The sequence below is a fragment of the Apodemus sylvaticus genome, chromosome 2, assembly GCF_947179515.1.
Source record: "Apodemus sylvaticus chromosome 2, mApoSyl1.1, whole genome shotgun sequence".
Lineage (NCBI taxonomy): Eukaryota > Metazoa > Chordata > Mammalia > Rodentia > Muridae > Apodemus > Apodemus sylvaticus.
Genome location: NC_067473.1, coordinates 144,903,288 through 144,923,927, shown reverse-complemented (window position 1 = coordinate 144,923,927; position 20,640 = coordinate 144,903,288).

The following is a 20,640-nucleotide window of genomic DNA, read 5'->3' as shown; positions in this document are numbered from 1 at the left end:
ATTTCTCATAATTTTGAGAGCTGGGAGGTACAAGCCATCAGGAGATCTGACAGGGGCTTGCTGTCTGGTCCGTAGATGGCACCTCTGTTGCTTTGTCTTCATTAGGTAGAAGGGACCAAGGGGCTCCGGCGGGCTCACTGATCTAGGAGCAACTCTGCCGTTTGTGTGAGGTCCTTACAAGTCAGTCAGTTCCCTAAGGCCTCATCATTTTGTGTGTTTGTTGGACACGGGTCTCATTACAAAGCCATGGCTGGTCTGGAACTCATTGTATATAGACCAGGTTAGCCTTGAACACACAGAGATCCTCTGCCCCCGCCCCCGCCTCCACCCCTGCCTCTGCCATGTTGGTGTGTAAAGGCATATTGGTACACAACCGAGTATATTGAGACTTTTGAAAAAAATATCATTGTTGGAGAAAACCAGTCAGTCCCAAGCAAGATCCACGGAGTTTGTCACAGGAATGTATAGGGGTCTCAGTGTTTGGAATACAATCTGTGTAGTTCACCATAACTAATGGAGAAAACTGTATGGCTATCTCAAGACGCCCCCAAAGAGCATCACTTATAAAACTCTCAGGACATTAGAAATAGAGGAACACTCGCAACAAGATAACTGTCATTAAGGTAGGAAAGAAAACGTAAATCTAACCTACTTCTTTGTGTACCAGTCGTGTACATGCTAGGCACGTGTTCTACCAATGCTGTCATACTTTATGGCAAAATGCTGAAAGTTTTGAGCCACATGTGGTGTAATTATAGCACTTGGGAAGCCGAGGCTTGAGGAAGTAAGTTTGAGGCTAGCCCGGGCTGTATATCCTGATGCTGTTTCAAAATCAAAGCAAAATATCCTGGACAATGCAGACATCAACTTTTTCTGTTCTTATTCAGCATTATAATGGAACATTGAACTATCTGTCCCAGGGTCAGCATGATGGCTCTATGGGTAAAGGAGCTTGCTGTTTAACCTTGAGGACCTGAGTTCAATCTCTGAAAGCCATGTAGAGATGGAAGGACAGCATAGACTTCACAAAGAAGTCATGTGACTCTTCCACATGTGCACTTATGTGTACACACACTTAATCCTAGCACTCCAGGAGGACATTGAGTGTGAGGGCCACCTGGTCTACACAGCAAAGCCCTGCCACCAATAAACAAACAAAACAAATTAATAATAATGGTAATAATAATAATAATAGTAGTAGTAGTAGTAGTTTAAAAACCCAACAGCTTCTCCAAAACAAACAAACAAACAAACACCCTCAAATTTGAAATAATGTACCAAAACCCTACAAGGTTTAGTAAGTCATTTCACAAGGTCACAGGATTCACAGCCAACTTAAAACAATTTATTTCATTACAACCAATGCACAATTGGGAATCAAACAGCACAGTGCCATGTACAGTTTGATTCCCAATGGTGTATTGGTTGTAATGCATAATTACAAAGCAAAGGCATGAAGCAGATGTGACTGTCACAAACACCAGCAGGGGTGGTGCTTGGGAGAACAAAACTCGGATCAGAGAAATCAAAGCAGATGGAGACTATGGGGGAGAGGATCATGCTTATAGATTAGAAGACTCCATACTGTTTGGTAAGGCATGAGCTCCCCCTGGATGTGAGCTATAGATTTAAGTGTGAGTCATTCGGCCTTCCACTAGGAATGCTGGGAGAAACCAATGGGTTGACTTCTAAGCATTACGTAGGAAAGAATAACTAGAATGACCAAAAATGGCTTTAAGATTTCATCATGTTAAAAAGTGTCTGTGTGTGTTTCCAGAGCATCCATGGAGAAGTCGAGTGTGTGTGTGTGTGTGTGTGTGTGTGTCCAGAGCATCCGTGGAGAAGTCAGAAGACGCCTTCTTTTGGGAGTCAGATTTTTACCACATCATCCCTGGGAATTGATCTCAGGTTGGCAGGCTTAGCTGTAAGAACCTTTACCCATTTCTCGGGCCCCAAAAATGAGTTTTAAAAGAAACAGATTTAGAGAAGTCAGACTACCTGATATCAAGTCTCACTGCAAAACTACACTGGTCAAAGGAGAATGACATTGTGAAAGTACTAATTGCGTTGATCAGCACAAGGGAAGCGAGGTGGCTGTGGCTGCACTCCCAGCACAGCAGAGGCAGACCCGGAGAGACCATTACAAGTTTGAGGCCAAAACCGCCGGTGGTGGTGCACGCCTGTAGTCCCAGCACTCTGGGAGGCAGAGGCAGGCAGATTTCTGAGTTTGAGGCCAGCCTGGTCTACAGAGTGAGTTCCAGAACAGTCAGGGCTATACAGAGAAACCCTGTCTTGAAAAAACCAAATCCAAAAAACAAAACACAAATCAAAACAAAACAAGTTTGAGGCCAGCATGCTGTACATTGAGTTTAGCCAGGCAGGACTACCCATGAGACACTGTCATAATCAAGCAAACTAACAAATTCATCAATGAGACAAAATAACCTTTGGATAAAGATTCAAATATATGAGAAAAGTTGTTTGTGTTGATTTAGTTTTGTTGTGTGTTTGTTGAGACAGGGGTGTTACTGTGTAATCCACACTGCCCTAGAACTGATTTCAGCCCCTAGGTTGGCCCTGTAACTAGGGGTAATCCTTCTGCTTTAGCTTCTTGAGATTATAGGTGTTAGCCAACATGCCTAACTACATTTCTTTTCTTTCCTTTCCAGTTTTGGGTGTTTTTGTCACTGCCTTTTTGAAACAGGACCTCATATAGCCCAGGCTGAACTCAAACTCTCAAGGTAGCCGAGAGTCATGGAACCCCCCTCCCTTTTCACTTCTTAAGTGCTGGAACTACAGGTGTGAACCTTTGAGCTTGGCTCAAAACTGGTTTAAAAAAAAACTTAATTTCAATCTAATTTATATATAATAAAGTGTATAGAAGTAAAATACACAATGAATGGTTTTATGTTCACATAGGTGTACAACCATCCCCAGGTTGGGATATTTCCAATACCTGGAAAAAGAAGGCGCGTAGCCACCAACAGTCACTCCCCAGGCAATCACTCCTCTACGTCCTGTCAGAGTGGCTCATCCTGGCACATCATCACAGAAGTGAGATCAGAGGACCTATCTTTGTGACTGATTTCTGTCCCTTAGCTCATTGTTCTCACAATCCCTCCACATCATAGAATGGATTACCATTTTGTCCCTTTTTATTGTTTAATATTGATCCCTTGAGTAACTACATACTATATTTTATGGATCTGATTATCAGTTGTTGGGCATTTATTTTTTTCCGTTTTTTCCAATGGTGCTGCATAGGTTATTATACAGGTTTGGGGTAGACATTTTTCTCTAAGAAAAGTTTCTTTCGTATCTGTGGTCGTCACACCTGCTTCTGTTAGGTGTACCTCACACATTTGAGTCCCTTGGAGGAGAGAAGTGTCAGATCCCCTGAAGCCAGAGCTGCAGGTGGTTGTGGGGTGCTCAGTGTGGGTGCTGGGCACCTAACTTGGGTCCCCTTCAGAGGCAGGAAGTGTGTTTTAAATGCTGAGCAATCTCTTCAGACCATGACTATGATCAGTGAACCATATTCAGTCACTTTTGAGACTGGGTCTCACTCTGCTTCCCAGGCCTCATCAAAATTGAGCTCCTACCCTCACCTGTCACATTCTGGGCCACCACACACGGCCTTTTGATTTTTTAATAAAGTATAATGACTATCCAAAAAAAAAAAAAAAAAGGTTGTCTTTTCAACCAACCATCCAGAATAACCACACACACAGAAGCAAAAGATGAGGGTCAGGGGCTGGGGACGAAGCCCAGCCGGCGAGCGCTGGCCCATGCCTAAAGCCCTGGCTTCAATCCCTAGCACCACATAAACAGGGGATGGCAGAACACCACTGTAATTCAAGCGCGCAAGGAGGTGGACACAGGAGGATCATAAGTCAAGATCATCTTGAACCTCATCATAAGCAAAAATTGACTCTCAATGTATATCATGGAGGCTTAACGTGCAGAGCAAAACATAAAATTTCTGGAAGAAAATTCCAGGGTTAATGTACATTTTCCTAAGGGCGTCTCCAACAAGAGTGTTCAAAACAACAGTTGAATTGTGCTTGTTTAGGGTCAAGATGTCTGCACCCGTGAGCATCCCTAACTCTGAACAGCAAACCTCCAACCTCGTAAAACCACCGCACAACTTCACAGCAGAGGGGAGTTCTCTCAGAAAAATAACTGAGCCAGATCATCTGCTTTCACTCACTTTAAACTTTATTTAAAGTTTTATCTGGGGTTGGAGAGATGGCTCAGCAGTTAAGAGCACCGACTGCTCTTCCGAAGGTCCTGAGTTCAAACCCCAGCAACCACCTGGTGGCTCACAACCATCTGTAATGAGATCCCATACCCTCTTCTGGTGTGTCTGGAGACAGCTACAGCATACTTACATATAACAATAAATAAATCTTTGGGCCAGAGTGAACAGGGCCAGAGAGAGCAGAGGTCCTGAGTTCAATTCCCAGCAACCACGTGATGGCTCACAACCATCTGTACAGCTATAGATGGCTCACAACCATCTGTACAGCTATAGTGTATTCATATACATAAAATAAATAATTAAATCTTTAAAAAAGTTTTATCTGTTTAATAGTTAAACCCTGTTGAATAGTACCTCCTCTGAATCCTCTTATCAAGGTAATATGAAGCCATGAATCATAAATATAAATATGTATGTATATGTATATGTTAACTATTGTCAATATACATTTATGTGACTCTGTTTTGAGACGTCTACATTCATATTGTGGATATGTACTGTATTTTTTCTAAGCATGTTTGTCTGTGTCTGTGTCTGTGTCTCTGTCTCTTTCTCTCTCTGCTTTCATTCCCTTATTTTACTAGACGCACTGACTGCTTCACTCTGACTCATGCTAAAATTCTTTTGGGCAGCATTGTCAAGGGTCTGGAGTTGGCTGAATGAAAGTCTGTAAGAAGAAAAAAGAATTCCTGAGACCTCTGTGGCAAGGCTCCTTGCCATTACCGACAGATGTCATATATTTAAAAATGTAATCAGTAAAGAAAAATACGTCAAATGGAAATTCATCAAAAGGAAGAACTTTTGCTTTTTTTTTTCAAAAGACACTGTTAAGCAATAGAGCAGTTCATAGTTTACACATGCCTGTAATCCCCTGCACTCAGGAGACCAGGCAGGAGGATTCCGACTTTCAAGCCAGCCTGGGATATTTTGTGAGATGATGGCTCCATGGGTAAAGACACTTGCCACATAAATCTGATGATCTGGATTCCACCTCCAGATTTCACAGTGGAAGGAAAGAAACGAGTACTGAGAGTTAATCTCTGACCTCTATGAGTACCATGGTCCACACAGCCCATGATGGTGGTGGTGGTGGTGGTGGTGGTGGTGGTGATGGTGGTGGTAGAAGTAATATTTACTATGTAAATGTTACAGAGTTCCCAATATTTCACAATAAGAGCATGTTAGTAAAGTAGAACCCTGAGTTAGAGTTTCAGCATCTATGTTTAAGAAATTAGGCATGTAGTCAGTCCTGCAGATCCAAAGCTGCAGGATCGCCATGACATAGGGCCACAACAGAATATCCCAGAGGAGTTCTGGTGAGGATCCAAAATTGATAGAGTAGCAGAAGCCAGAGGCCTTGAACCAGACCAACAATTCGTTCCAATTTGCAAGTAAAGATGCATGGACAAAAGGGTAGATACCGTGGGACACGCTACAGCTTCCATAGCAAATTTGGGGGAGGGGGGTTGTAGGTGTAGACGGCAGATACAAAGGGATGGGGAGATGAGTGAAATTGGGGTGTATGATGTGAGATTCACAAATAATTAAAGGTTAAAAGAAAAAAAGGAAAAGAAACAAGGTAAGGAAGTGCATGTTTGTAAACCGGCATTAGGGAGGTAGAGACTGGTAAGGTAGTGCACAGCACTAAGGGGGTAGAGACCAACAGATCCCTGGGACAGATCCTAGGCTGGCCAGCCTAGACTTTTTGGTGAGTCTTGGGTCCTGGGGAAAGACTGTCTCAATAAACAAAGCAGGCAGCTCATAAGGAATGGCACTGAAGTTTGACTTGGATGGGAAGGAGGGGGAGAGTCAGGTCAGACTTGGTGCTGTGGCTTTATTGCCAGTGCCTTAGAGACAGGCAGCTGGATCTTTAGGATGTTTGAGGTCAGACTGTTTTTACATAGTTCAGGCTAATCAGTGAGATTTTTGTCTCATAAACAAAAACAAAACAAACAATGCAAAAGAGATACCATTTCTAAATGGAAACCATAGTGGAATACCCACTCAAAGCAAAGGGGGGGGGGCGAAGGGAAACACACTTAATTGTAGCCTATAACTCTAGCACTTGGGGAAGTCGAGGCTAGAGAATCAGCTGCTCAAAGTCATCCGCAGATAAATAGAATGCTCAAAACTATTCTGGGCTTCATGAAACCTTATTTCAAAATCCTTCAGAAGCCGGGCGGTGGTGGCGCACGCCTGTAATCCCAGCACTCTGGGAGGCAGAGGCAGGTGGATTTCTGAGTTCGAGGCCAGCCTGGTCTACAGAGTGAGTTCCAGGACAGCCAGGACTACACAGAGAAACCCTGTCTCGACAAAAACCAAATCCAAAAAACCAAAAAAAAAAAAAATCCTTCAGAAATCAACCAACCAACCAACACACCAACCAACCAACCAATCAGCCAACCTATGAATCAAACTAATACCCCCTTGCCTGGAAGAACTTTCGGTTTTTGGTGCAGATACAAAATTACATATTGACTGATTGATAAATGGGTTGATCAAGACGGGGTCTTTCTATGTAGCTAAGATTAGCCTCAGACTCATGATGTAGCCCAGGCTGGCCTCAAATTCTGTCGATCATCTTATGGTGATATTTGCAATAGCTTTATTGTCAAACTGAAAACAACCCAAATATCCCTCAAACAGCACATGGAGAAATAAACGGAGTCATCCGAACAGCGGATCACTCATCTGCAGTCAAAATGCAGCTACCAATGTACAACGAGTCCCAGTGACCCCAGAGAGTACATACTGGCATTTGCTAAATATGTGACATTGTTTAAAGGGGAAGATTAGGGCCGGAGGGATGGCTCAGTGGGGAAGAGAGATTGCTGAGCTTTCAGAGGAGCTGAGTTCAATTCCCAGCACCCACATGACGGCTCACAGTTGTTTGTAACTTTAGTCTAAGAGGTTCTAGCACCCTCTTCTGACCTTTGTAGGCTCATGCACACATGTGGTACATGCACACACGCACACACACACACACACACACACACACAGGCACACTCAGGCACACACATAAACACATAAACATTAAACCACGAATAAAAAGTAAAGCTCTATGAGCCACAGAGATGATTGAGCAAATGAAGACACTTGCCTCCACCTGATGACCCGAATCCATCCTTCGGTACCCACAGAGTGAAAGGCGAGAACTGACACCTGGACGCTGCCGTTTGGCCTCCACGATGTGCCATGTCACTTGCTGCACTACTACAAATAAATATATGTATTAATAACTAAAAGACAAAACATGCCAAAGGGGGGAAAACCAAATAAATGGCTGCTACAGCTCAAAGTAGGGTGAAGATCCAACATGGAAGGGACAGCAAGGAATTCTGGGAGCAGTGGAAATGTTCTGTGTCTACAGCAGTGGCTACACAACTAACTGCATGTTTTTATCAATACTGAAAAATGTGTGTTTTAGGTACCTAACTCTTAATAAACTTGACTTTAAAATATTGTGCTTAGAGGGTTTTCGATAGAAACACAACTAAAAATACACAAACGACCGTAACAAAGGCATAGTATGGTTCTGAGCTAAAACATTCTCCACTCTGTTTCTGTGTAGGTGGAGTAGAGACACTCTAGTTTATTTTAACTATTCTGTTAATGATGCATGTTTAAAAATGTATGGGTAAACACTAAAGGGGAGAGATAAAATACAGGCATGTCTTGCTTACCACCACCAGTCTGCTATAGAAATCAAAACAGGAGGCCAGGTTCCCACTGACTCTGTTTTTGAGACAGTCTCATGTAATCCATGCTAGCCTCAAATTTGTTATTTAGCTGAGGCTGGCCTTGAACTTCTCATCTTTTCCCCAAGTGCAGGGATGGCAGCTGTGTTTGACCATGGGTGGGGAGTTCCCATTGATTTTGTTGTTTTGTTTGAGACAGGTTCTTGCTTTGTAGCCCAGACTGTCTTGAAACCCCACGGCAAGCTTTAATCCATATTTTTTTTTATAATTGTAAGCATTTATTAATAAGCGAATCCATGTGCGGCCCTATTCTCTTGCCTGGAAGTCGGGAAGAAGCCAAGACTGAGAGGAAGGATGAGTGTGTGGTGTGGTAACAACAGAAACTGGAGTTGCTGCTGACCAGGCGCTGACACCGTGTGGTGACCGGCCCAATCTAAAGGAACTGGGTGGAGCTCGCACCATGAGCCCCTCCCAGAAGCCTTGTCCACCACTCTCCTCTGGGCTTCCTTTCCCAGGAAAACGGTTCCCTTATGCCTGTCCTGACTGGCACTGCCACCATCTGACCCAGAACAAAAGCAGGGGATGAATTAAGCAATGGAGCCCTTTGACTGGTCTGCCGAGTTTGTCAGGAACCAGTCTGGAGAACCATCTTGCCCTTTCGGCTAAGAACAAATAGACAGCACCCCACCCCAGCCCAGGCTGCAGGAAGCAACAGCTGGCTTTGGGTGTGACACCATCTCCTCTTTCCCCACCGGCCTTACGGAGTCCTGCACCCAGAACCCATGGTTGGCCTCAGGAAAGAGACTGAAGAAAGGAAAACAAAACAAAACTCTGTTCCATCAAGCCCCTGCAGAGGCCTCTCCTAAAGCTAAGAACAATTACAACTTGACAACTGAAAAACCTCAGAGAAAAGACCAAGGGTCTGTGGTGCGTCAGGACAGAGTGCTGAGAACAAGAGTCTGCCTCCCTTGTGTTACTTTGGGTTAAGTCACCAAAAAGTGCCAGTCTAAGGGCCACAGGAGGCCCTGGGGAGGGACAAGGTACACCTGTCTACTCACACCGGTAACAAGGATGGACGGGCGATGCAGGCCAAACAGGACCAGTGTTAATCATTCTCAACTACCCCAGAAGGCGCTACAAAGTGCGCCTCACATTTCTACTTGCTATAACGTAAATTCATCCAGAGGATGCGCCTGTCCTCACTGGAGCAGGTCTCCACGACCTTCCCCACCCATTTATTTCATAATTGTGAAACCGGAGGCTCAGAGAAGCTCAACATAACAGAAGGCAGGTCTCTGCGGGTCCTTGGGCTGGGAGTCCCATACTCAGCCTTTAAAGCCACCTGGTGGTTGGGGGTGGGGGGGTCCTCATCTGTGGACGCTAAGCTCTGCCCCACGTTTGGCGGGGACCAATGAGGTCATCAAGGCCTTGCGCACAGCGGAGAGCCAGCAGGCGGCAGCCAGGAGCTGGACGTCTTGCTTGAGGCCTCTGCCAGTTCTGCACCCTGGGTGTGCGGGTCAGAAGCCCGATCCGTCCGGCCAGGGGCGATTGCATGCTGGGATCTGGACCCTCGCCTGCTTCCCCACCAGACCCACCGGCCATCCGCGGAGACAGCTCCGCCGCTTACCTGGCTGCCGCTACCTTTAATCCATATTTTAAAAAATAGAAAAACAAAGCACATTGACATTAAAAACCAATTTCCTAAAACACGAACAAAATAGAATTCAGCATCGGTATATATGTGACAAGTTTCTTAACTCAAAACAGTTTGGTACTGGCATAGGATGAACACAGAGAAGAAAGCAAGAAGGCCTTAAAGTTTGGATTCAGGATGTGTTCCAACCTGTGCTATGGAAGATGTTCCTCCTAGGGCTAAAACATCCCACCTTGCAGGAAGCTCCTGGAGCTGGAAGCTAAACAACACAAAACAACTTCAGGAAGTCCCTGAAACTGAACAGGTTCACCATGCCCTTCTGCCTGAATAAGCAATAAAAACGGAGTCCCTCTCAGATGGAAGGGAGCTGGGCTGGGAAGAAGCTCCCAGGTAGGCCGAGCTGCCAATACGACTCAGACAAGCTGAGCTGCAATGAAGGTTCCGAACCCCAACAGCTGCCTGGAGGGGCAGAAAACAGCCTAGCTGCTTGGAAGAGGTTTAGAGCGACTGAAACTCCCGAAAAGGACACTCTCCAAACTGCTAAACTGCCTGCAGTGTGTTTCTGCATTCCCAGCTTGTGAGCTGTCCCTGGTGCTGGGGTGGGCTTTGGTGGTGTGGCTGTCTTTTAGTCATTTCTGCTCCAGTAAGTAACCCCTCACCCATATTCCTGTGACTAACCACAATACAATTCACTGGTTCATCAGGCTGGACTTTGGTGGCATCTGTAGTCAGCAGTAGATCACTATCTGGGGTGAGCATGTGGGCGTCTTGAGTCTCTCCAGGAACTGTTTTGTCACACAACAAAATGCTAAGTAATCGCTCTAAGTTATAGTCCCATTCCTTTATATGTTTTGTTTGTTTTTGAGATAGGCTCACCTTGTAGCCTGGATGGCCTGAAACTCACTATGTATACCAAGCTCATAGAGATTCACCTGCCTCTGTCTCCCGAGTGCTGAGATTAAAGGCTTGTGTCAACACCTGGCTTCCCATTTCTTTCTGATTTGAGACAAAAATCTTGCTGAGTTTCCCAGGCTGGTCTTGAATTTGTGATCATCTTGTCTCAGCCTTAAATAGCCAACCTGCATTGTACAGCTTGCCTAGCAAGTCAGCTGACTTGATACAAGGTGCCAAAACCTCCAGGGAAAGGAAAGTCTTACTTTAAAGTTGTTAGAAACCCAAGATCTCTGGAAAGAATGGCTCTGAGTGGGTCCTTGCTTACTTCTTTTCTGTTATTTACTTTGATCTTAGCCAGGAGGCCAAGAACTGACTGTCACTTACTTTTTAGTGTAGGTTTGAAAAAAGATTTGTTTTCACTTTTCTTTTCTTCTTTTCCTTTTAAACATAAGTACACCGACGCTGTCTTCAGACACACCAGAAGAGGGTATCGGATCCCATTACAGATGGTTGTGAGCCACCATGTGGTTGCTGGGAAATGAACTCAGGACCTCTGGAGGTGCAGCCAGTGCTCTTAACCGCTGAGCCATCTTCCCAGCCCTCATTTTTATTTTCTTAGACTATATATTATTATTTTATCTAATCTTGAAACGGTATTTTAGGACATTTGAGGAATGTATCTCAGAGCCTCACTGTGCTTAGCCAGTGTTCTGCCACTGTGCTACACACCTGGCCAACACTAGACTTAATTTCATCAGTTCCTATATTCTATCTCAGTCTTCTCAACTTCAGTAACTAAAAAGTCTGGGTGATATGAAATCCTGCTTACTTTGTTTTAGTTTTTAGTGTGTGTGAGTGTGTGTGTGTGTGTGTGTGTGTGTGAGAGAGAGAGAGAGAGAGAGAGAGAGAGAGTTGAGAGGCCAGTCGAGGACATCAAATCCCCTGGAGCTAAAATTATAGGTAAGCTGCCCTCTGTGATTGCTGGGAACTGAACTTGGATCCTCTGTCTTAGGGTTATTAGGGTTAGGGAAACACCATGACCAAAAGCGACTTGGGGAGAAAAGGGTTTATTTGCCTTATATTTCCACATTACTGTTCATCCATGTGGTGATTTAAGAATGTCCCTCATAGGGCTAATATGCAATATATATAAAGAACTCAAGAAGTTAGACTCCAGAAAACCGAACAACCCTATTAAAAAATGGGGTACAGAGTTAAACAAAGAATTCTCACCTGAAGAACTTCGGATGGCGGAGAAGCATCTTAAAAAATGCTCAACTTCATTAGTCATTAGGGAAATGCAAATCAAAACAACCCTAAGATTTCATCTTACACCAGTCAGAATGGCTAAGATTAAAAATTCAGGAGACAGCAGGTGTTGGAGAGGGTGTGGAGAAAGAGGAACTCTCCTCCACTGCTGGTGGGGTTGCAAATTGGTACAACCACTCTGGAAATCAGTCTGGCGGTTCCTCCGAAAACTGGGCACCTCACTTCCAGAAGATCCTGCTATACCACTCCTGGGCATATATCCAGAGGATTCCCCACCATGTAATAAGGATACATGCTCTACTATGTTCATAGCAGCCCTATTTATAATTGCCAGAAGCTGGAAAGAACCCAGGTATCCCTCAACAGAAGAGTGGATGCAAAAAAATGTGGCATATCTACACAATGGAGTACTATTCAGCCATTAGAAACAATGAATTCATGAAATTCTTAGGCAAATGGATGGAGCTAGAGAACATCATACTAAGTGAGGTAACCCAGACTCAAAAGGTGAATCATGGTATGCACTCACTAATAAGTGGTTATTAACCTAGAAAACTGGAATACCCAAAACATAATCCACACATCAAATGAGGTACAAGAAGAAAGGAGGAGTGGCCCCTGGTTCTGGAAAGACTCAGTGAAGCAGTATTCAGCAAAACCAGAACGGGGAAGTGGGAAGGGGTGGGTGGGAGGACAGGGGAAGAGAAGGGGGCTTACGGGACTTTCGGGGAGTGGGAGGCTAGAAACGGGGAAATCATTTGAAATGTAAATAAATTATATCGAATTAAAAAAAAAAGAAGAATGTCCCTCATAGGCTTATACATATAAATGCTTAGTCACTAGAGGGCGCCACTGTCCAAAAGGATTAGGAGGTGTGGTTTTGTTGGAGGAAGTATGTCCCTGGGGGCTGGGCTTTGTGGTTTCAAAAGCCCATGCCAAACCCAGAGTCTGTCTGTTTGTCTGTCTGTCTGTCCCTCCCTCTCTGCTCCTCCCCACCATGCATCAGTATGTAGCTCTCAGCTGTTTCACCAATGCTTGCCTGCATGCTGTCAGGCTCTCCCCCATAATCTTTGAAACTGTAATCAAGCCTTCAATTAAATGTTTTCTTTTATAAAAGTTGCCGTGGTCATGGTGTCTCTTCAGGAATAAAACAGTGACTAAGACAATCATTGAAGGAAGTCAAGACAGGAACTCAAGCAGCACAGGAACCTGGAGGCAGAGCTGATGCAGAGGCCATGGAGGAGTGCTGCTTACTAGCTTGCTCCTCTTGACTTGCTCAGTCTGCTTTCTTATAGAACTCAGGACCACAAGCCCAGGGATGGCATTAAACCACTATGGGCTAAGCCTTCCCACATCAATCACTAATTAAGAAAATGTACTATAGGCTAGCCCTCAGCCTGGTCCTATGGAGGCATTTTCTCTATTGAGGTTCCTTCTTCTCAGATGACTCTAGCTATGTCAAGCTGACATAAACCTAACCAGCACAGCAATATATACTCTTAACCACAGAGCCATCTCTTCTGCCTCTTGCTTATTTTACTTCATAATTGTATGTGGTGGTTTGAATGATAATGGCTCCCAGGGGTTCTTATGTTTGAATGCTTAGTTTCCAATTAGTAGAACTGTTTGGGAAGGATTAAGGGGTGTGGCTTTATTGGAGGAGTTATAGCCTCGTCAGAGAAGGTATGCCAGTAGAGGTGTGCTTTTCTCTTTCTCTCTGCTTGTGCTGCCTGTAGACAGCACGTAAAGCTCTCAGCTACTACTCCAGCACCATGACTGTCTGCTTCCTGCCATGTTGATCACTGAACTTTCTAAATTGTAAGCAAACCAACTAAATGCTCTTCTCAGCAAGTGAACTGTAAAGACCATGTATTAGTCAGGGTTCTCCAGAGAAACAGATTTAATAGGGGATGTATTAGATTGGCTCACTGTTTGAGTAGTTCATCAACGGCTGCTTTCACCAGACAGGGTAACATCATAATAGCTGTCAGACCTTGAGGCTGGATGCTTTAGCATTTCCAATTTGGTATTGACAATGGAGGATTACTGAAGAGCCACTGGTCTTCAGTTCACATAGAAACATTGAAGAAGCTGGGTTCCAATGTCAGTGAAGCATGGCCGTGATGGCAGCTGTGGCAGCAGCAGGGTAGATGAGCTCTATAGCAATGGAAAAATCAAGTAGGCAAAAAGCAAATGCTTTTCTTCCTCTGACCTCATCATCTAAGGTTGGCACCTAAGATACTGTCCACATTAGGATAGGTCATCTCCCTTCAAGTGACCTGGTCAAACAAAGTCCTTACAGATTCCAGAGACTTGTCTCTTAGTCAATTCCAGATGCAGCCAAGCTGATCTCCAAGACTAGCAATCATAGTGGACACCCAAAGGGTCCCCCAACCCCTGTTTTTTTCCTCTCTTCTTTTTGCTTGTTTGCTTTAAGATAATTTCTCACTATGTGTCTCAGACTGGTCTCAAGCATAGAATTCTCCTGTTTTAATCTCCCAAGTGCTGGGATCATAGGTGTGTGCACCATCATCCAAGGTAGGAACTTTTAAAAACTAATTTGTATCATAGTCTTTGCCAGTCACCTTTTAGGTCGTTTTATTTGCCTGGGTATATTTATTTATTTTTCAGATAGGGTCTCAACATGTAGTTTCAGGCAATGGCCTGGAACTACCATGTAGGCCAAGCTGATCTTAAACTCACAGAACATTTACCTGCCTCCACCTCTCCTGGGCTGGGGTTAAAGGCATGTGCCACCATGCCCATCTAGATTGTGTGTCTTAAGCAGAAATCAACTTTCATGCAGTTTCCTGAGGTCTCTCTGCTTAGCCTTCTTGCTGAGTCCTCACATGCTGGTCTCTTGGTCTATGTCAGTGGTTCTCAGCCTGTGGATAATGTCCCCTTTGGCCAAATGACCTTTAAGGGCCGCCTAAGATAATTTTCATATCAAATATTTACATTACGATTCATAACAGTATCAAAATTACAGTTATAAAGCAGCGATGAAAATATTGTGTGGCCACAAGGAACGGTATCAAAGGGTCGAAGCATCAGGAAGGTTGAGAACCACTGGGCTAAGCTGTCTGCATCCTAAGTTCCTTTGTAAGGATCCCAGTCATCAGATGTCCATACAGGGCAGCTGTTTATCACATCTCTTCATGCCCTGTCTCCAACTACAGTTCCATTGCTGAGAGTTAGGACTTAAACACAGGGACAATGTGACAGACACCATTCAGATTATTACACTGTGAAAGGGCTTATTGCAGGTGTTAATGAAACAGTACAAGTTCAGGATGGGGAACCTAGATGATAACACAAGTCGGAACTGTGCACTTAGGCCAGATTCAGAGCTTTCCTGGCTGGGATAGTGACTGGGAGAACCTGGGGACCTTCTGTCCTAGGTACTCCTCCAGCAGGGGCCTTGCCTTATGTCTCTTGATCTTTTTCTTCCCTCATTCCTTTTCTTCTTGTTCATATGTGGTGTGTGTGTGTGTGTGTAAGTATGTGTAGTTTATGTTTGTGTTTGTGTTATTGGTGTGGTATGAGGAATGTGTGTGTGGCACGTGTGTGGTGTGTGAGGTATCTGTGTGTGTGGTGTATATGGTATGTGTGTGTATGTGGTGTGTGTGCTTGTGTGTGTGTGCTTGTGTGTGTGTGTGTATTCAGGAGAGCATCAAAAGCATTTGATGGTCAGAATTTTATCTAGACTGTCTTCTTACTTTGCTGTCCACTATCTTTTGTTGAACTCACTGATTCCACTTGCCTGGCTGGCCAGGGAACCATAGAAAGCCTCCGGTCCCTACCCTGCGTGTTCACTGCTGAGACTGGCGGGGCCTCTGTTGTTGATGTTGTTTATCTGTTCAACATGGATGCTAAACCCAAGTCCTCTTACCTACATGGCAAGCACTTTACCAACTGAGCCATCTCTCCAGTCCCCTTCTGATTGAAAATCACTACTACTACTACTACAGTGACGCCCACCACGACAACGACGACGACTATTACTATTACTACTAGTACTACTACTGGTGTTTTGAGACAGGGTTTCTCTGTGTAACAGCCCTGACTGTCTTGACCTCACAGAGATCTACCAGCCCCTGCCTTCTGAGTGCTTGGATTAAAGGCATGCACTCAGCTTTATTTTTTATCTTTTGAAAGTGTCTCATGTAGTCAGGATTGGCTTGTTATGTAGTTCAAGATAAACTTGGCCTCCTGATCCTTCTGCTTTTACCTCCCAAGTGCTAGGATTAAGCACATGTACCCTGACACTTAGCCTGCGCACTCCGGGCTTCTCTGTGCTGCTGCTGCTGCTGCTACTGCTGTTCTCTGCCTTTGCAGCCTCCACCACCCCCTGCTCACCCCTTTTGGTAACAAATCTCCTTTGTGTTGAGAATTTGGTGTTGGGGTGTGTTCCTCCCTTACTGATAGAGCCCAAGGTCTCATGAACACCAGGAAAAGACTCCACTGGACTATACCCCCAGACTTATAAATAGTGGGCTCTTGTTATATGGCTGGTGAAGCTATGTTCCTCCTACCCCAGCCTCTGGAGCACTGGCATTGCAGGTGCACACCACCATATTCCATTTTTTGGTTCCGTTATGATCTTTCCATCCTTGCCTGGCCCTTCCTGGTCCCCATGAGATGCTCTTCCTGTGAATGGATCTCATGTTTCTTCTCTGCAATTTCTGTAAGTTCACCCTTTAAAATGGGACACATCCTGTCCCAGGCCCTTACAGCTCAGCAAGTGCATCTCTAAGGCTCCTGCTGTATCTTTTCTTTGGAGACGTCACTTATTATTAAAATTTAATGATAATCACTTATATTTATAGCCCTTTTTCCATTTACAAAGCTCTTTTCTATCCATTATCTCTTTTAATCCTCCCAGCATCTGTGAGGAGGAGGAAGTGTGTTTTTCTCTACTTTACAAATGAAGAAAATAAGACTCTCAAGAATAACATTGGAACTTGGGAGACTGAGGCAGGAGGATTGCTATATTTGGAGGCCAGCCAGGGCTGCCGAGTAAAACCCAGACTCACAACAACAGCAACAACAATAACAACAGCAACAGCAACAACAACAGCAACAACAACAACAACAACAACAACAAGCCTGGGAGGGGTGTATACCTGTAATCTTCGCATTTGTGAGGCTGAGGCAGGAGGATCCCAGTGAGTTCATTTGTGGCAGTTTGGCCTCACATTCTGGTCTTTTGGTTTTGAGTAGCTCGTGTATTAGACAGTCTTCTATTTAAAAAAAAAAAAAAAAAAAAGCCCACTGAAGCTGGTTAATGCATGCCTGCAATCCCAGCACTTGGAATGTGGAGGCAGGGGGATCAGAAGTCTGAAGTCATCTTCAGTTACTTCTTGAGTTCGATGCCAGCTTGTGTTACAGGAAACCCTGTCTCAGCAAATAACTAAATCAATATTATAAGCTCCAGCTATCTCTTTTGCAGGAATGCAGATGAATTATTTAAGACTATTTAGATTGGAAACAACAATAAAACATAAGAGAAACTGGCTTAAGCCGGGACCAAATTTACTGGCTCACCCCAGGATTAATCTGGGAGCTGGGCGAGAGGGGCTCTATGGGACCAAAGCACTATTGCCAAAGAGGTGTGGACAGAACTTCACGGGGAGCCTCTGCTCTACAGAGGGAAACCACACCCAGTCCTGCAAGAACTCTCAGTGAACCTTTGGGGTCCTTTTGTTCTGGGTGGCTCAGCAGGCTAGGAAAAGAATAATTTAAGACAAAGTGGGGAACAGAGCAGGAGATTGCTTGGAAAGCACCCAAACCGGAAGCATCTGCAGCAGGGTCCCTCTGTCCTCTCCGTCTGCCTTCCCAGCCCTCTTGATTCAGATACCCGAGTTGGAGTGCCACCCTTCAGGGGCCTCATCCCTGCTTATCAGATGGGCCAGACAGCTCATGACAGGTCGACAGGGCAGCTCTCTCCTTCCACAGCGTGTGTGTTCCTCCTTAGCTTCTCTCCCCACCTGTGAAATGGGAAGAGGTACTCAAGGAGGTTCCTCGCCCCATTCCCCTTCCCCCTCCCCCCACTCATGCTTCCAGGTCCACAGGATCCTTGGCAGGTGGAAAAGAAGTCTCCTTCAAAGAGAGCGGAAAGAGAAACCAAATTCATGCCAACTCTGTCCCTGGGGATGGTGACCTCACACGGACCTGAAGTCTCAGGTTGTGGGATTTGGTAGACCCATTCTCCCTTTATAATTTGAGATTCAAAATGCCCGTTTCTTATAAAGACATTAAAGAACAACAACAAACCCACCCTGTTACTAACATTTCTTAAAAGTTGAGAATGTTGATCTAGGATGGAGCTCTGTTAGCAGAGTACTTTCCTGGTTTGATCTCCAGCATGGCACAAAACTGGCACAAAACAAGCGTGTTGGTGCGTGCCTGCGATTTCAGCACTCAGAAAGGGAAGCAGGAGGATTCCTGCTTGCTCAAGACTAACCTGGTCTAACATAATGAGTTCCAGGCCAGCTGAAAGCTGGCAGGCCCGTTTTAGTCAGGGTTTATTCAGCTTACACTTCCGCATTGCTGGATATCACAAAAGGAAGTCAGGACTGGAACTCAAGCAGGTCAGGAAGCAGGAGCTGATGCAGAGGCCATGGAGGGATGTTACTTACTGGCTTCCTTCCCCTAGCCTGCTCAGCCTGCTCTCTTATAGAACCCAAGAATACCAGCCCAGAGGTAGTACCACCCACAAGGGGACCTCCCCACTTGATCACTAATTGAGAAAATGCCCTACAGCTGGATCTCATGGAGGCACTTCCCCAGCTGAAGCTCCTTTCTCTGTGAAAACTCCAGCCAGTGTCAAGTTGACATACAAAACCAGTCAGTACAGCAAGACCCTATCTAAACATACTCTCCCCAAATGAGGCAGACTTTTACAAAATATATAATCAGAAAAAAACAGAACAAACAAACAAAAACCAATGAGAAAAAAGAAAAACCAAAGACCAAAAGAACAGTTTCTTATCCCACTGGAAAAAGACATTTAAAAATATTACATGAGTTTTTGTATATAGATACGAGTTTCAACAAACATACTCCTGTGTGTGGTCCAGTGTTTGGGATCCACTGACATGTGCACATGTGCACACACACATAAACACACACACACACACACACCTCTATAAAGTAGGACATAATTTGTCCACTTTTCATACGAAGAAACAGGTCCAGATAGCTCAAGTTCAAGGTTAGTGTTAGTTGGTCTGGGTTTCAAAGTCTAAGAGAAGACTTGAGTCAAGCAGCCTCCCAGGAGTGTCTCTGGGGTGTTCTTTGACCTCTTCACCACCCTTGATTTTGAGGCTTTGTTGGTTAGCTCTTCATGATGTAAGAACTTCATGACTTGCATCAATTTGGGCATGTGAGGGTGGGGGGGGGAGTATGGGTGGGGGGAGGATGGAGAGGAGAAACCAACTCACCAGCCCCTGTCCCTCCTGTTCTTGGTACTCAACCTGGGTCTTGTTTCCTGGCCTGATCTTCTTGTGCTGTGGGCCAAGGAATCCCCAAGGCTGGCGTGGGGTGTTAACAGTTTAGGAGTTTCCCTCTCCCAGGGGGGTGTTGACAGTTTCCTAGGAGACTCTGAAAACCTTCAACGCCTCTTAGACGCAAAGGCTTGAAGCAGAATGGAGAGACTGGCGGCATTGTCATAGATGGTAGGTGGTAATCTGGAATCAAGAGATTGAGTTCAACGCCTATCAAATAATCCTTGTTTGGTCCCTTCCCCCATTTCCATGCGCTTTGTGGGGAGCCGGAACCCCACAACTCAGGCTGGCGGAAGGGAGTCCCAGTAGTCTGGAAGCTTGAAGTTGGGGCTGGGGTAGGGGCTGTGGCTCTGGCTGAGGGACCTCAGGGTCACCGTGCCTGACTGTACCTCTAGCTGTCAGGACCTGGAGGGATCCCCCCCCCCCCCCGCGCGCCTCCCCCGTTCCATTCCTCTCAGTTCTTTACGCCCGCGCGGGAACGCGCCCCGGCCGCGCCGCGCCAGTGCACGGGAGCGCGCGCCTCGGCGCGGGAGCGCGTCCCGGGGAGAGCCCGAGCAAGATGGAGGCCGCGCAGAGGACGCCGCCTGGGCCAAGGCAACCGCTGCCAGGAGCATCGAGCCCCGGAGCTTGAGCCCTGCCGGTCCTGGATCAGCCGCCCAGACTCAGCCCAGGTTGGTCTTCCCGCATCCCTTCTCCGCGGCCGTAGCCTCTGCGCGCGTCCGGCCTGGGCGCGGGGCAGCCACCCCCCCCCCCCCGCCCCAGCTCTGGCCCTACCCTGGCCCAGCCGCTCCCCCGCGCCCCGCACGGCCCCTGCCCACCGCCCGCCACTCCAGGCCCAGACTGTCCGCTGCTCTCGATCGCCTCTTCCCTTGGCCTGGAAAGCCACTCTTCCCGGCCCTGGCCCGCCAATCCTACACTACCCCCCTCCACCCCCCGCAGCCGACATTCAGCCCCGGCTTCTCAGGAGCACCCCCGCCCCAATCCCCCGCCACGAGTGCAGACCCTGCAGTGTCAGCCCCTGAGTCCACCCTAGCCTTATCCTGATTCCAACACTTAGCCCTGGGTACCAGCTCCTGTCTCCTGCCTGGCCCTACTGTAACCTTCCTCGTGCCCTCAGTACCAGCCCCTGACAAGCTCCTCTCTTCCTTGTAAAGAAGCGTCTATCCGCTCTCGGATCCCCTTTAGACACCCAGTTCCAGACCCGCTACCCCTAATAACAGCTCCAATATGCCCTTCCCAGCTCCCTCTATTCGGTGCCTGTTAATGCTCCAGTATTGATCTCCATCTTTCATTACATCTCCCCACGTCCCCTTCTTAATCCAGTACCAGTTCCCAAGCCCCCTCTTGAACTCCCCCACG